Genomic DNA, 13,239 nt, shown 5'->3' with positions numbered 1-13,239 from the left:
AGGGGGGATGGCAGTTCTGATGTCTATGAGGCTCACAATATCGTTGTGTATCATGTCCACGATGCTGGTGATGGTATCCCGGTCCAGACGGTACAGGGTGTGTATCTGCTCAGGGTTTAGGTTAAATGGAATGGCTCTGATCCTGGGGATTGGTGGGTGCCTCTGTGGTATGATTAGGTGCCGTGCTGGTGCTTGCTGTGCCTGTCTTGCCCTCCTCCTCCTCCCTCTGCGTCTCCTTTGGGCTGCCTGTTGTTGTTGCAGCTGCGCTGCAATCATGTCCTCCAGCCCATGTAATGCTGCTAGTATTGGAAACATCTTGATGTGGGAAGGGGTGTGTGAAGGGGTGTGGTGTGCTCCTTTTGAGCTGCCACAGTCTCCATTGCCTCCACCTGTGCTGATTGTGTCCACCTGTGGCAGGTGGGAACACTGCTCAGTTCTCTTAACGTGTGGTTCGCGATGCCGGTATTTACACCATGGCGGTAAGGGGTTTTGGGGGCTTTACCATGCCGCTATTGGCATGTCCGCTCACCTTGTGATGCTGTGCTAATAGCGGCATGGTGTAATTTACAGGATGGTGGGTCGCGCGCACGCGGACTGCCCGCTATTAGTGGCACCCTTCTTAGCGGTGCCGCTAATAGCAGTGAGCCGGGTCGTAATTGGCATGGGGATTTAACGTTGCCGGTATCCCATTACCGGTAACGTTAAATCCATACCGCCTACCGTGTAATGAGGACCTTAGTATGAGCGCCATAAAATATGGTGAGAATTACCTTTTCTATATAGAATTGTATTATCGGGAGATAAGAACATTTTCTGTGTTTCTTATGTACCAGTTGTGTCTGCAAACACATTTATTGGGTTTTATATTTTAGGTTATTTTCATAGAACTGGACTGATTTGTTGTCATTCATATGTATACCCAGATATTTATATGCATATATTATTTCTATTTTTTGTTTTCCTATTCTCCAATTGAATGTGGGGGATTTCTTTGAGATTGTGTTTGGAATCAGTCTCAATATGTTTGATTTACTTATACTTATAGCAAGCATGCTATCTGAAGCAAACTGTATTAGGCCCTGTAGTTGTCTTTGCAGCCCCATCAGCGTTGTATCACATATGACTAGATCATCAGCAGTATGAAATAAAAAATGTAGCTAGTTTGGGCGGATAGGCTCTTGCAATTTGTAGATGTTTATACAGGTCTTTAATATAGAAATTAAAGAGTGTTGGGGCCAACATACAACCTTGTTTCAGTCCCTTAAATGTAGAGATAGCTTTAGGTAGCAGGCCTTCTTGGGTTAGTTTGACTTGGACGGATGTATTTGAGTATAGTTTGGGCGGATAGGCTCTTGCAATTTGTAGATGTTTATACAGGTCTTTAATATAGAAATTAAAGAGTGTTGGGGCCAACATACAACCTTGTTTCAGTCCCTTAAATGTAGGGATAGCTTTAGGTAGCAGGCCTTCTTGGGTTAGTTTGACTTGGACGGATGTATTTGAGTATAGTTTCTGCAAAGTCTGAAGAAGATAATTGGGGCAGCCTGCATCTACTAGTTTAGAAATCAATAAAGGCTAGGTATATGGGTTGCTTAGAACATAGTAATTGATTTTTCAAGCTGTCAAAGTTAGCAAATTGACAACAGTATCTAGTCCAGCGATAAAGCCTGATTGATGCGGTTCCATACATTTTGCATCTTTAAGCCAATTGTTTAGATCTTTTAATAGCAATCTCGCAAAGATTTTCCCTGGAATTTCAAGTAGTGCGATTGGGTGGTAATTTGACGGTATGCTCCGATTGCCCTTCTTAAATAATGGTTTCAGTATTGAATTTTTCGAAGTGTCCCGGATACGTCCTGTACTTTTTATCTCCTGAAATATTACATAAAGACTGCTGGCCCATGCTTTGGGGAGTTCTTTTAAGCTCAAATTTGACAGGCCATCTGGCCCCGGGGTTCGTGACAGGTTCGGTTTTTTATTAATATCAGGAGATCTATGATGTCAAATTAGAGGAGCGAAAGATCATTAGTTTGTATGTTTCCCAAGGCCAAGTTTGAAGCTGGATCAGCAAAAAGATTTAGAATATGAGATACCCAAGTATCTTCTGGAATTATATTAAAGAGAAGCGATGTTGTGCCAGTGGTCGTACTTTCGTTAAGAAGTTTTCCATGTACTTGCAATGGATTTGGATGCTAAAGCTGATAGCATCTGCTCATTTGCCTCTTGTATTTTCAGTGCCTTATGATGTTTTATGACATTTTTATACTTAGTACGGATCTTAGAAGTTTTCTCTTTATATTCCTTCACATTTGCGGCTCTTACATTGTTTATTTCTGCCCTTATTATCGGTTTTAAGGACTTAATGAATGAATCTAAGGGGTATTTATGTTAGAAAACTGTACGGCGTTGAGGGTGTCGAATCTGCACAAAGAACATGATGGCTCAGTGTACTCTGGTTTGGTGTCTAAGTGTCGATCACAACTTCTTGTTTTGAGATTTGCCCATTATTGATTTAGTTTTGGCGCTGTCCATTCAATTTGGTTGTGCCCTTCTGTCAACTGGCAGTGTGCAGTGTAGTATTGTTTCATAACTTTGGAACCCGTGTAATTTTGAAAATAGAATGATCGCTACGGCATGTGGGCTCAATTTTGAAGTGTTCAACCAACGTTATCACTTGTGAGGATAAAAAAGCGTAGTCTATGATTGCTGTTGACTGATCTCTTTTCCAAGTTGGCTGCAGTGGTAGGTCACTGGGCACTGTTCAGTTAAGAATGGTAAATTGCCTTTCCTGCTTTAGAGTTAACCATCACTTTGCCTTTGGTTTAAGCAAAATACCATTCTTCTGAATACATAGTGTAATAATTTATCCTCCAATTAATATTTTGTACGGTGTGATTTCATTAGCAATTTGATCAAGCATTTGATTTACAAAAGCAAAGAAATCTTCATCCTTGAACAGAGCATGTTCCAATAAAGGTTTAGAATAGCCATATGGGAAATTTCAGAGTCTAATGAATTGAATTCACGAATATCAATTTTGTAAGTTGGATACACTGTGTGGAGATGCCCATGCAATAAGGGTCACGTTCAAATCTATTTTCATGTCAATTAACATACCAGCTCTGGTCTGCTTTTTGCTTGTTTAATGTCAGGGATAGTAACAAGAGCATACTTTGACCAGACAGGTTCATTTGTTATCCAGGTCTCTTGAAATATCATTATATCATGAGGTAACAACTGTAGGTTAGTTTTGGCATTCATTTAGGGGTCGATTCATGGAGCAAACGTGCGTCGAAAATCCCAGCGCAAGCAGGCGCAAGGTGGTGCAAGCGTGAGAAACCCAGCACACACGCACGCGTGCGATTCAAGGAAGACGCTGCGCGTGTTTCCCGCTGTCCATGCGCCAAATCCTGCCATGGCGCACATGGGCACACACTGCGTGCGCTACGCACACAGCAAAAGTGCACATAGCGTGGCGCACACAACCAAAGTGGGCGTAACAGTGGGCATAACACGCGGAATGGGGAATAACGCGTGAAAAAGAAGGCGTAACTGGGGAAGTACTGCAGGGAACTACACAGAACGCCCACACGCACGCGAACAACCCGTATTCATGGATTCGAATACGGGAAACCCGCGCACAGCAAAAAGACGCACACAGGCGTCAACGCGTCCACCACACGAAGCAGGCGGAAGCGTCCCCGCGCAAAGTATAAAAGTGCGCGCAAACAACAAACACGTATATACAGCTACGATAAATGCCCCATTTGACGCAGCACTGATCGTGGGACACCGCAGGAGGAGGAGAATAGCCAGGGCACGCATTTTCGCTCCACGGACAAGCCTTTTTGGGATGCCTGACGACCAGGTCTACGGCAGGTATAGGTTTCCACCCCATATCATCCTAGACCTGGTCAGGGAGTGGGAAGATGACCTTACATCCCCCACCCTCTGCTCCCAAGCATTGAGCCCCTTGGAGAAGGTGCTCAATGTCCTGCATTTCTTGGCCACTGGGTCATTTCAGCGGACTACTGCCATAGTGGGGGGGTCTCACGTGCCATGCAGTCACGCTGCCTACACCAGGTACTGGCAATCATGACAGCGCGCCCCTCATTCGGCAGGCACATATACATGCCCAGAACACCCGCAGAAAGGCAGGCCGTTGTCCTGGATTTTTTCAGGGTGGCACACTTCCCCAAAGTGCTTGGTACCATAGATTGCACCCATGCGGCCCTACGTCCACCTAGGGCCACTGAGCACATCTACCGAAACCGCAAGCACTGGCATTCCATCAATGTGCAGTTGGTATGCGATGCAAAGGGAATCATCACCTCTGTCTATGCAAACTACCCTGGCTCCGCCCATGACAGTTTCATATACAGAATGTCCACCCTGAGCCGGGCCCTGGAAGCTGGGCAGCATGGCGACACCTGGCTCCTAGGTGAGTACAAATGCCCTTGCACATGCATGCATGTCACACACACACACACAAATACACAAACCCCAATAATCACAACCATTTACACCTCCCCAGGGGACAGTGCCTACCCTCTGAGCAACCACATGATGACGCCAATCTGGAACCCCACCACACCACCCCAGGTAAGATACAACGCTGCCCATATTGCAACCAGGGCCATAGTGGAGCGCACATTCGGAGTGCTCAAGTCACGTTTCCGCTCCCTTGACCGCTATTTTGGGAAGCTACTCTATGCACCCCCAGTAGTGTGCAGGATCATTGTGGCAGCATGTGTCCTGCACAATGTTGCAACACGGCAGGGCGTACCGGTGGACATGGTGGTGCCCCCACATCCCCAACCACAGGCACAGGCGCTGCCCATGGGAGGGGACAGGGAACGTGGCGAGGAAGCCCGGACACAGTTTGTGGCCACATTTTTCACCTAAACTCCCATCCCTGCGGAGTGCACACAGGCCTGGCACATACCAGGTGACAATCGATGATGACAAAGAGACAGTCGACTGTCACAACCCTACCACCCTGAGATAGTTGCCATGGAAGTGCCACATTGTCTGCATCCCTAGCTACTTAAACACAAGCAATCCTGTGAATCCTGTGTGACCAAAAGGCACACATATGACATGACATGATATGGCATTTGTAACGTGCCTATACACAAGTGTTTCAAGGTGCGACGAGGCAGGGAGGGGGCAACAAGGGAAGACAGACAACGATACTACTAGGCCAGGTGTCATTTAGATTGCGCAAGTGCAGGGGTAGGGGGAAGGGAAAAGTGCAAGGGGAAGGGGAGGGGGGAGTGCAGTACAGGGTAAGTAGACTAAAAAACAAATAAATAGGCCAGCTGGTGGCAACTGCAAAGGTAAGTGCAGACAAGCGCTGGGAAGGGGGGGCTGTAGGGATAGAGAGACAGTCCCGCAGTGCAGGGGTTGCCAGGGAGGCAGTGCAAGTGGAGAGTGGCTGGGCCAGGGACCGAGGTTGGTGAGAGTGGCCCAGTTGCAGATCCAGTGCAGTTCCAGTGAAGAATTTTGCAAGGGAGAGGGAGAGAGAAAGCAGAAGCAAAGAGGAAGGTCTTAAGGTGCTTCCAGAACCGGAGATGGTTCTCCTCAAGTTCCAGTGAGGCAGGAAGGCTGTTCCAGAGGGAGGCCCCTGCCACGGAGAGAGATCTACCCCCAGCTAGTTGCTTTGAGAAGCGGATGACCCTGACATGCAAGGTGTGAATCACACACACCTGCAAAACAGGCCATGACCATCACTGTTACGTCACTCAAACCCTCCCAAACCACAACATGACATGGCAAGCAATACCCATACACCAACACAGTACCAATAAGGTACACATTGCCATGTCAAAAATGTACAGTGGCATCAGACAATGATGCCTGACATGGAATCAGATGAAATGACTGACCAACAACCTCCCACCCAAAATAAGTCATTCCCAAATGCATTACAAAAGTTGTAGACGTAACATAACAATGAATGACTGTCTTCATGCACATTGTGCATTGCAAAATCAATACTGCAGCTTCTGTGTGCTGTGTCCAACTCCTGCAACACACTGCTCAGCGCACAGCACAGTGAACAGCTATTGTGTGTGATGCACACCCTGAGCATCACATCTAAGCGACAAACCACATCAAAAAGCAAATTAGGCATGTACAGGATACATAATTGGTCACAGAACATGTGCTGCAGGGACACAGTGGGCACCAGAAGGCAAACAGAGTGTACACGTGGATATCCAATGGTGGTTGTACATGTAGTGCATCCTAGTGCAAGTGTGTGGGTCAGTAAGGACATGCACTCAACATATGCATGTGCAATCAATTGACCATCAGTGTCCTCTACACATCACATGTGAACATTCACCATGTTTACACCCCAGCATGTCAAACCGGAACTATCCCCTCACACCTGAAAGGTAAACTCAACACATGAACAGGCATTGATCAGCAGAACACAACATGTACATAGGATACCCCAATTACAATGTCAGGGTTCCCATCACACTGCAGGGCAAGGCAACTATCAACAACAAACCCCCCCTCCCTTACAAATGACCATGACCCACTGAACAACTGCACCTGGGTCATGGATCCTTCAACCCTCAATTTCACCTGGCCCCAGGATCACCCTTCCCCTTCGTCACCATCTCCCACCTTGTGTGTAAAAAGGTGCCTGCACCCTCAGAGTCCACCCTCATTTGCAAAATCACAAAATCCAAGGCATAAAAACAAACCAGAACACCCTCCAGTAGATGACTTGACGTAGCAGTACCTAACAAAGGCCAAGTACTACCACAATGATGTAACAACCAAGGTAGCACAGTAAAACAATGTCACAACAGGATGTGAACCATGTATGGTACATAACATAGAATGATGCACCATGAACAGATGTGTACTGTCACAGGTCCCGTGTACAGGCGCAGGAGTGGCACGAAACAACCACCCCCACTGTGTCTCGGGTGCCTGCAAGGTCAAATTCACACAGGCCTCTGAGACCCTGGTGGGGAAGGAGGGTCAGCGATATGCTGTCGGGACAGGTGTTGGCACACTGGATAACTGGAATGAGTGGCAGGAGAGGGTAAGAGGAATGACACATGAAAGTAGGGAATGCACGAAAATGTACTACCTGCATGAACACATACACAATCCGAACAAACTTGGACATCATTGTCATGGCCTTCTGTAGTCCAGGCTTAGGAGTGGCACGAACCAACCACTCCCTCTAGGGTTTTGGCGCCTGCAAGTTTGGCGCTTACACAGGCATCCGCAACCCCAGCGGGGAAAGAGGGTTAGGGAACGTTGCTTGGATAGGTACGGGAAGCAGGAACACCGGGTAGAGGGTACAGGTTTTAAAATTGGATAGGACTCCGAGTGATTAGGGGAAAACAAACATACCAAATTGATCATCCATGCATTAGTGCACCCCCCAGCAAGCCTATGCAGAGCAGTTTGAAAGAAAAACAACAAGACACTTAGCTCTGGTTTTGAGTGCTGGCCTCCTGCCTGCGCACTCTCAGGTCCGGTTACAGGAGCACTGCAATGCTGCAAAGAGAGCCACAGTTAATAATCTGTCCGTGCCCATAACACAAAATCACACCACCAAACATGCCCCATAGCAACAAACTACTCTACAAACAGACAATCTGGTGTAGATGCTTCGTACCCATATGTAACATTACCCCTGTGATGGGTCATACACAGTCAATGCAGTAAGTCAGCCGCCGGTGCGTGCGTGGCAAATGGAACACCAATGTGTCACAATTCACACAACATGCAATGTTCCCTGGGTAAGCAGACAGACCCATATAGCAAGGCATGACTTCAGAACAAGTCAAGTCGTGTTCCACCATGACCGAAACAAAGTAGGCAGTGCATGTATCAAAATGTACATGGAAATGAAATGCACTGCACCCGAGTATGTCCCTTGCTGTATGTCCCTGTGAGCTTCCCCTTTCCATGTCTCGGAAGGCTACATGGTTGATACAAGTGCCTCAATGGAACTTGGTGTACCGGAGGGTATGTGCCACTGCCCCTGCAGGTGTCCCAGACAACCTTACAATTAACAGCCATCAGTCCACCAACACATGTAAGCTGCATTGTGTGCTTCAACACGAATATTCGTCCAAGCTCACCCTCAGTGCTGTTACTAAGCCTGCATGTGCAACTCGTCTGGTGCAAGCTTAACTGTGTTGTGGCCCCCCTGTGCTGCTCACCTTGCCTGGAGTTCCTTGGAACACGTCAGCAGTTCCAGGATGTAGGTCTGCAATCCCTGTGTCTCTGCTTGTGAACACATGCGCATGTGGGCACCAACAAACGTGTCCAGAATTCAGATGTCCAATGGGCCATGTCTGCTGGCAAAGGTGGTCTGGAGGATCATCCCCCTGCTGAAAGGGCATGAAACACATGATTAATGCTTTAAAGTCATCTGTGTGTGTCTCTTCAGGCATCTCATTACTGGACCATGTCAGAGACTTACATCAGAAATCACACCATCAGTCCGTCTTTCACATCCAAAGTGTGGAACACACTATCTACGGCATGAATTGCAACAAGCACGTGTACAGTAAAGATAAGAAACATACTACACAATGCATAGCAATGAATGTACACATTATTCATGAAACACCCCATCTAGCAAAAGCTGAACAGTGGACAATAACACCGCAATCATCCCCACTAGGGGTGTCAACACAAGTCACACAGCACCAGACATGCCACAGATATGACAGTCCAAAGCCCTTGTGTAATAGGCTGTCACACCGAACCATCCTTTCGAGCCCATGGATAAGGAAGGCAGGAGTGGCATATGTGAGTCAAGAACCCCAAGCAGCAAACACATACACAAGACAAGCCTGAAGGGCCCAGCTGGAACAGTCAGTGGATGCCTTCAAAAGACACAAAGCACCACACCATCACATGAAAGCACAATAGACGAGCAATTTTAAACTATATTAACTAATTACCCTAACTATGAAAAACCTACATTACCTAATTAAACTAACTATCAAACAGAAACTTAACTAACTAAACTAAAAGAAAAATCAAAAATGGCCACATACGACCCGGGGGGAGGGGAGGCACCCAGGAGGGGGGAGGTACAGGGTGCTGCTCAACACCCACATGCGATGATGCTGAGCCAAAAAAAAACCCTCCATGGGCTCAACGCCTGCACAGCCCAACCTATGTGGGAGATAGATGGTCGTCCGAGTCTGGCTCATCCTGGAAAGGAGGACGTGGCACAGTAGCCTGGCCACGCCTAGCTGCAGCTTGCCCCTCGTTGGCAGCAAGTCTGCTGGACGGGTGAGCCTGCTTCTGTGTGGCGATGTGACATAGGTCTGCATGCAGAACCTCACGTGATACACGTGCTTCCTCTTGCAAGGTAGCACGTGTAACACGGAGTTCCTCCTGCAAGGCCTGGCTGGACAACCGCTGCACCTCCCGGCAAGCCTGTAGCTCAGCCGAGATGGTACGCTCAAGCTGTGCAAACCTCTCCTCTGCCCGCTGCCTCTGGGACATCATAAGGACACCCAGAGTGGATTTGAGTGAAGCATACTCCTCCCTCAGGGCATCCATGTGCGCCTCTGCATGAGCAGCAATTGCTTGACGCAGAGACAACATTTCAGCCTGGCGTGCCCTGTCTGAGGCCACCATGCCCAGCCTGAGCGAGCGGGCCCTGGACCGCGCCGCCTGCTGCTGGAGAAGCACCTGCCTAGCAGGGGGGAGCACAGATCGGGCCACACGCTCCATGCTCTCAGCGATGTTCTCCATTGCTGCCCCCTGCCATTCTGAATTGGCAGTCATGTCTTGCTCCCACTCAGTATACTGCGGTTGCGCGCGGCGACCGCGTTGCCGGTCTTGACCCCTGCGGGACCCAAGGACCGGGGGTCCTCGCTGTGTTGGCACCGCCCGCGGCTGCACGACTACAAGCCCCCGTCGACGTGATGTCCCAGGCACATCAGTGACTGGTGTAGAGGGTGACCCTGTGTCCCGATCCACCATGGGCGGAGCAACCAAGACTGTCTGATCCCTCACTGCAGGTGTCGCGGACAGAGGAGTGTCCACATCAGAATCACTCACCCCTGACACATGGACTTGATGCTCATCCAACTCAACATGGATGTCAGAGTCGTCATCAAGGCTGGACTCATAGGCAGCCAGAGACAAGATGGACTGTAGCACTTGGGGGTTTTCGTGGCCTACCACCCCACGACCCCCACTTGTGCCAGGTTGATGTAGTGGTAACAACCCTGTGTCTGGCATGACAACACCATCCTCCACCTCCATTGCGTCATCACCTGAAAAATAGAGATAAAAAAGGTCACTACATATGTCAGAAGCACACAACACACACACACACACCGACAACAAACGCATCAGGCAGACATGTGACACACAGCATATAACCTGGCATGCATGCTGGGTCAACTTTGAATTGCTTCTGTGATCAGACCTGTTGAAAGGTATCAGTTTCCATGGAGGTGGGTCTATGCAGTGCAGAAAATGTGTACGCCACTCACTACCTACATGTACAAGGACTCCATGGTGTGTGTCAGGAAATGTGAAGGCAGTGCAAGGTCAAATTCAGGCATCGGGTGTATTGTGCATTCAATGTGTACCATATCTAGAAGCCAAGCACCCCTCCACCCAAGTACAAAAGCAGGGATGCCTAGCATGGTATCAAAAGGCTGACCATACACCTGTGTATTGACAGGCAGTGTTGACTGGCATCAACAGCTTAATGTGAATCAAGTGACAACACTGCAAATGATGATGGGACAGTAAGCAGGACACATGATGAAAACTCTGGAGGCCGCAAACGTGTGAAGAAGACACAACAACAGTTGGACAGAGTCATTGGCCATTGAACAGGCTGAGGCCTGTGAGACACACAGATTGTCAGACCCTAAACATGTGTGCAACGCAGTACTGACCAACAGTTGACATGGGAAGGCTGATGAGATGCCATGCAATGTATGTCACCCAGGACTTGTATTACAGTGATCATCCATTCAAGGACATATAGGGGCATGCGTGCAATGCACATGGAGCATGAATGGGCACTCATGTCCCTGCAGGACATCTGACCTATGCACAGTACAAGTGAGATACCCTGCATCAAGTACTAAGGCTGTACCACACGGCATATGTCTGGCAGATTGTAGGCTGGAAGTTAGCATCTACACAGGACGCATGAACAGGAAAGTACACATTGGCAAGATTGAAGAAGACCAGTGCAAAGGTGGAACTGGGGTGCAGAGTGGCGGAGGAAGGGCAAGGGAGCATGCCTACATGGAGTCCGCGCATGCAGGCAGAGGAGACATGCACGTCAGTCATGCAATGACATTGTGCCTGGGCTGAGAGGAAGGTCACCCCACGCCACATGCAGAAGGGCCAGTGAGCTGGAACATGGACCCGAGGGGCATACTTGTAACCAGCATGTCAATAGGGTGCAATAGTGGTGATGCGGACAGTCCCTGTCTGCTCCACATGTCCACCATCCAGCAGAGCAGACATGCATCACGGAAGCATTGCATTACTTACACATCAGAACCATGTACACGTCACATGTAGTAGCAATCATGCACAACACATCCCACAAGTGAAACACACACGTCCTCAACAAACACGCATCAACACTCACTGGATTGGGCATCAAAGTCCAGCGTCTCTCCCACTCCTTTGACCAATTCAGGTGGTATGAACTCCGCAACGAGTGCCTCATGCGGTGTGAGCTCTTCCTCCTCTGGTGCAGGCCCACCGCCAGTCACCAGAGTCAGGTTGTAATTAGAGGCACGCTTAGCCTTAGTGCTGCGTTTGATGTAATTCCAACGCTTTTTGCACTCTTGCACCGTGTGCACCTCATGGCCCAATGAACTGACATGTTCCGGAACATGCTTCCAGTGGGTGTCACGTTGGGCAGCCGTAGTCTGACTATTGGCACCCACTAGCATGTCACGGCTGTGGCCACACACGTAGCCCACAAGGAAGTCCAGTTCCTGCTTGCAGAAAGGCTTCTTCCTCGACGTGCAGGAGGTCGTGGCTGTGTGTGGGGTGCAGCCTGTGCTGCAGGTGCAACCTTCCTCCTCTTGGACTGTGGCGCAGACCCTGGCTGGCTAATGCCGCCCTGACCCGTATGGCCAGTGGGTTCGGTGGATTGAGCCAAGGGAGTGGCAGGTGGAGGGACGACAAAAGGCCTGACTTGTGTCAATGGCATCTGGGTGCCCTCTAATGGACCCTGCGCAGCAACATTAGCTGTGGCAGGGTCATTGACCGCAACGGTCCTGGTTGGCAGACTCACAACTGGGGTGGTGTTGGGTGCATCTGCCCCTGCACTTGCCAACACCCGGCTGTTCGAGGCAGCAGGTGACATAACTGCCCCAGGGACACATGTCTTGGTCTGAGCAGCCCTGCCTGCCCCTATGGTTTCCCTCCTGGCCTGTTGGAAATCTACCAAGGGCTCCTCAAGTGCCAACACAGCCTCTGCTGGCAGACCCCGGGCCTGGGTGGCGGTGTCCCCAGCTGCACCTGCAGCTACCACTACCCTTGGGCCCATGGCAGTCGATGGAACGGACTGCCGGGTCACACCGGCGCTAGTGCCAGATGCAGAAGCTGCATCCCCCGGAACCACAGGGGGTGGTGGCATGACTGCACCGACACATGGCACAACATTGTGCTCAAGTGGTGCGCCCCTGCCTCTTCCCCCTCTGTGGTCGCCCTAGACACCCTGGAGTCCCCCTACTCCCTGGTCACCACGGCCACGTCCCCGACCACGCCGGCCACAAGGAGGACGCCCAGCTGAGGCACCCCTCACCTTTGGTGTCCTCCCAACCATGGCACAGATGTAGTAGTGCCGGCACAGATGGAGTAGTGCCAATGGGAGGTGTACACCACAATTGACCTGGGCAATTGGGGTGAAGGAGGTGGGAAGCAAGATGTTAACAGACCCCCTGCACCTGCAAGGCTGTATGTGACCCCAGTGATGTAGTGACGGGTCATGCAACGCTCAGGCAACCCAAAACTGCAGTAAAACCGTGCACGCAACCCTGCAGCCTACGTGCGTGGAATCAACCTCCCGCAGTAGGCGGTGGCACCCAGTAACACGAATAACACGTACGCGTGGGACACGCAGGCTACTATGACATCGAAAATGGGTGCGATACACAGGGGCACCCGCAGTGGGAAAAATAGCGTGTGCGACTCATCATCTGACTAGCGCAATGCAGAAAAACACGCGTAGCCAATACCCCCGCC

Source organism: Ambystoma mexicanum, chromosome 11, assembly GCF_040938575.1.
Source record: "Ambystoma mexicanum isolate Mex_15411 chromosome 11, UKY_AmexF1_1, whole genome shotgun sequence".
In the NCBI taxonomy this organism is placed as follows: Eukaryota; Metazoa; Chordata; class Amphibia; order Caudata; family Ambystomatidae; genus Ambystoma; species Ambystoma mexicanum.
This window is presented reverse-complemented; position numbering follows the sequence as displayed.